Raw genomic sequence first — 5376 nt, forward strand, 5'->3', positions numbered from 1 at the left:
ACCTCAAAAAAATATCATCATTCTGGGATATTTAACTAAAGCTTTTAAATGTTAACATTACACATATCCAGTTTCATCACAGACGTCGATTTATTCGGTAGCTCACAGAGTACAGAGACGTACTTGAAAGATAAGGAGCTCTAGTTCAATCTTGTGTAACTACAGTTTGACAAAACGGTTCGAATCTGCATAAAAGTCATGAACAAATGATCTTTTATATTAGTTTTGCATTCGTTAACACTGTCAGGTGGGTTTTAGGCATATTTCCAACGCAATAGAGCATTAGCTTTTAGCGACACTGACTGGATATTTAAATTCTGAACCATCGCAACATAAACCTATATCAACATAATAAAAATATTCCAGGGTTCACTCATTAAACCGGTGTTTTGCGCCACAAAGTGGACATTTCTCTTGGAAACAGGGGTGAAACGCGCAGTAAAAACACATTTTACACATTTTATGAAACCATATTGGTAATTAGAGCATGTTTGTGGATATAATGGAAGTAGAAAATCTTGAACTTGTAGCTATTCTGCCAAGATCAAAATACATTAGCATTGCTTTGTCCATTACCACGCCAAACATATTAGAGGTGTCATGACAGAACTGTGTAGAATCAGGAGATCAGGAGCACAGAACGCGGTCCGGAAAGCTGTGGAAGTGTGAATGAGCAAAATCATACAATCCCACAACAGAAACCACTTTTCTGGAAATTGCAAGGAGTCTCAATTGGGCATTAAAGGCGATTGAACATATGATCAACATATGATCAATAAAGCAGTAAAAATGGGATAAGGTCGCATTCATAAAACATTTGCAAAGTAGAGTCAACCAAGTTAATAATGAACAAACGATAACGGAACTGTCTGTATTATAAATACCATGTGCACATGTGTCTTCTTCTTAAGAGACTTCTAGTTTTTCTTACACGTTCAACATGTTGGTGCAAAAGATAAGCTGGACCGTTTGTGAGTATTCGTTTTGAATTTATGGGATAAGTTTACTTGCAGCATAAAAGAATCCTAATAATTTACTTACCCTAATGTCATCTTTCGTTTTTCAGTTGCAAAGAAATTACGTTTCCTTGATTTTTCTCTATGCAGTGGACTTCAACAGCGCTCAACAAAAGCATTTGAAGTATATAAATAAGTATATAAATTGTATTATTATTATTTTTTTTTTGAAGAAACTCGTTCAAGTTAGATAAAACCCTTATTCCTTGGCTGGGATAATTTAGAGCTCTTTGAAACAGCTTTTAACCTTCAATCCATTGATCATCATTTACGTCCACTTCATGGAGAAAAATCCTGAAACGTTTTTTCACTTAAAGCTTGATTTCTTTGTGGCCGATCAGGAAATCAGGAAATGTTCATTCGGGAAGTAGAGTAATTAACTGTTCAGTTCAGTGTTTGAATTGGTTTCTTGTGATTTTGACTTTCAGTGCTGCTCCTTCTGTGTCAGAACGGAAAGAATGGTAGAAATTTCTATATATATATATATATATATATATATATAAAAAGATTTTCAAGTACAACGTTACAAAATTAGGTAATTTCTGTGTACCTTCCTGTTTGTTTCCTCCTGCAGGAGTAGAAGCAATAAGGGTAGTGGTCTGTGAAGGAGGAATTATGCTTCTCTACTGTACTGTAGTAAGTATTCAGTTTTTTTGTAAATTGTATTTTTGGCCTTTTGTGCCCAGATAGAAGAGTTTGAAAGAGCAGTGGAAGAGACGTGAGGAAACAGGATCAGGAGGAGACTTTGAACCTGGACCCCAAACTTTACCACAGTTCTTATTTCACATGTCAATGAATTCATTTATTGATTGTTATTATTTCTTACATGTGTCAGATTCTGGATTAATACAGGTCACTGAAGCCAACTATGGGCGGACTGATCGCACGACATGCTCTTTTTTCATAGCAGATTCTATGACTTCAAATATGTACTGTTTCCAAAAATCAGCCTTCCAAATAATGTCTCATCGGTAGGGTTAACAAATACTTTATTTGGAATTGAATTTTATGCATAATTTTACCAAGAGCAAGAAAATTATTATTGTGTCAATGGGAGATATTCTCAAGTACTTGTTATTGTCTCTACAGGTGTGACGCACGAAAGAGATGTTATGTCCTGCACTGAACACAATTTTCTCTGACCCTTGTGCTTGGACTTATAAATACCTGGATGTGCGTTATCACTGTATCTAAAAGGTAAATTCTAAAGCTGATTGTTAATCGTAGAAATATTTTGCATCAGACATGCTATGTGGATGATAACAAATAATAATAATTGGCTATATTTTTTCTGATAGACTAAAAAAATCTAGTAGATGATCTAGTAGTCACAGTTTTATTTGCGTATGCAACAATAATGTGGTTGGGCGTCAAACTGTATAAAGCAAAATAAAACAGAATCTACTTAGAAAGGAAACTCAGCACCAACAGATCTCATGAACTGAGAACAATCAGGAGATCTGGTAAGAGAATAACCTTTGTGTTTTTATTTCTTTTAAACTTGTTGTTTAATCTGTACTGAGAACTATACAAATACATTTGTAATTACATTGTAAAACACACACACACACACAAATCTTGCATATCATGTTAAAAGTAAAGAAGTTATACAGGTTATACAGGCATGTGCTATATACAATTTATGATTGGTTTGTGTATGTTTCTGGTTCCCTGTGTATTATGTTGGTTTTGCTGTGTTTATTAAAATTCTTTACTTAGTTATGCATTTTTGCTCCTGTGTTACATCTATATTAACTATTATTATTATTATTATTATTTTTAATCAGGACTGTATGACATCACTGCTTGAGGGCGTGGCTATAATTGTGTAATTGAAGAGTTCATACGCAAAAGCCTCTAAAAGCCTCTAAATCTTGGTCAAAAATGAGATAACGACACTGAGTGAATGTTCTGCAGACATATGTTTATCAAGTACTTTCACCTCAAATGTGCTTAAGTGCCAGTCTTAAAGCACTGGGAAGTACCAGTACTTGCATAGATATCCATACAAAGTAGCCATAAAGAAATGCTAATTCCAGAGAAAACGCTCGAATTCTTAAGTTGTTTTTTTTAACAATCAGCAAATTCAGTTTAAATAAGATTTAGCTTATGTTCTTCACAAAAAGCTACCGTATCACTTGGAATAAAGAATATCTACCCTGTTATAGTAGTATTAAGGTGCTTTTTGGCATTGCTGTGTTTCACAGCGCCATTCCCTATTCATTTGAATTAATTATATGGAAAAGAGCAGCTTGTGTGTTAATAAAATATTTACCTTTTGTGTTCTAAGCACGAGTAAACAGACTTCTCGTTTTTGAAAGAACTATTCCTATCAAACTATCAAACATTTCATTTCACTGAGGCTGACCAAAAAAGCAAAGCGGAGGAAAGTGAACGGTTGTATTTGTGTGTGGGCAGGTTTTGCCATCCTTCTCTGTCTCTGTGTGTGCATGTGTTTTTATGTGTGTGTGTGTGTGTGTGTGTGTGTGGCAGCGGGGGTGCTCAGAGGGTGAGCGCATTTTCATATTCAACAGATATACACAGGTGAAAGGCCAGAGACGCATGACTGCATGAATAAACATTGCATCTTGTCCCGGCACAGTTGTGTCCAGCGAGCAAATGGTCTAAGTAATGCAGTCATACAATGCAACCTGAGCCGGCGAGCCACAGAGAAGGAGATGATTTCCCTGAAATGTGCTTTAAATGCACTGCTAGACCCCATTAGCTTGTCAGCATCAAAGGAATATAAGGCATGAACTAATCTCTGAATGGTTGGCTGCTCAGCCCAGACATCTGTTATGGCCAGTTAATTTGGTACAAGGTTAAAAAGACTTCTGATATAACGCTAAAGAGAGAAACCCAATAGAATGTTACAGTAATTAAGACTCAAATACTGATGATACTATGATCTGTTGGGCTTTACGTGAATGAGTTAAACCCATTGCAAGTAGCACACGAGTCTAGTTCAAATGATTAAGTGGTTTGTAAATATATAGCTGGGGCTTTGGTTCGGTTTTATATAGATTAATTACGATCAGCATGTGAATGTGATGTACAGAAATAGATTTCACAATGACTACGGTCATAACTCGATGGCTATATAAGCACAAAAATATTCAATGTAGTAATCTTGACATTATTTTTATTACAGTTTTAATATGCTTTCTTATCTGTTCTTGTGGATACGTGAAATGGCATTGTCCAAAAAGCTGCTATTTTTCGAAATATCACCGTTATGTAGTTCTCGGGCAGAATGCAGTTGTTTAAAACTCAACTCAACTCTATTTCAAATTCATGCCAGCCGATTTGAGAGCTCCAGGCGATCACTGGGCGCTCAGTGCTCAGCGTATCCACTTGGATCAGCCTCAAGCTCGGCTAGTCCTTCCAGAATTTGCCGCTGGCTCTGACGATTCTGTAGTGATTAAACATGAGCTACAATTTGTTTTTGGTATATTTAACAGGCATTCATCTATTATTGCTTTGTAGCATGTTTCTTTTGTCTTTATTTCCTCTTAAGCTTATTATACTTTTACAATGGCTATTATTATGAAAAGAGCCATGGTTATTGACGCGCTTTAATCGCCGATCGCTACTTTCCCTCATACACCACACATGTCAAGAAAGGGTACTGACGGCAGCGGAAACGCAAGCTGGATCAGGGTGTTCTGCACCGAATCATACTGTACTGACCCGTACCTCTCAGTGGAAATGAGCCATTAGTAGCGTTACAATAACCCAGACTCTCTAGTTGTAATATGTGGCTCACGTTTGGTCTTCATGATAAGTCTATGAATTTTTTCACCTGTTTTATCATCCACCAGACACAAATTGTTGGTTTGGTAATATATAAAAAGTAATTTCACACTACTTCTCAACATGCCACATACATTTAGGGATCATTCATTTGCTGAGTCAGATTTGATTAAATTTGATATTTAAAATAAAGTAGTGCAAAGACAAACACGATCACATGGTTACAGAAATATTACAGCTATAGATACAACGCGTACTTACACTGTGGTTACACACTACATACACATCTAGTTACACATCTAGTACACAGGTATTAGGGACACAATACAAAGTGTTACCAGTGTACTATTTTTTATATTAGGTGACCTTAGCTAATGTGTAATTATATTTAAGCATGGGTTTAAGTGCACAGTGTGCTAACAGTGTGATTATAAATGATAGAAGTTAATTACAGCAGTTATTTTGTATGTAAGCAAGTGCATTATTTCAAATTATTAATTTAAACTATAACCATACCACCAACCTGCCCCTAACCTTACCAGTATCCCTCCTCAATGTGTCTCGCAATTCAATATGAACGTGATATACTTATTTCATTGACAAAATT

The 5376-nt window shown here is 35.8% G+C and overlaps 1 long non-coding RNA gene across 1 annotated transcript; it reads left to right on the forward strand.

Annotated features, from left to right (window-relative positions):
• Positions 1-826: 826 nt before the first annotated feature.
• On the forward strand, positions 827-1652 carry LOC122361616. The gene is made up of 3 exons (XR_006252987.1): positions 827-971; positions 1445-1477; positions 1591-1652. It is a non-coding gene; the product is annotated as an uncharacterized LOC122361616 (long non-coding RNA).
• The last annotated feature ends 3724 nt before the right edge of the window (positions 1653-5376 follow it).

This window comes from Puntigrus tetrazona, chromosome 17 (genome assembly GCF_018831695.1).
Source record: "Puntigrus tetrazona isolate hp1 chromosome 17, ASM1883169v1, whole genome shotgun sequence".
Classification (NCBI taxonomy): Eukaryota; Metazoa; Chordata; class Actinopteri; order Cypriniformes; family Cyprinidae; genus Puntigrus; species Puntigrus tetrazona.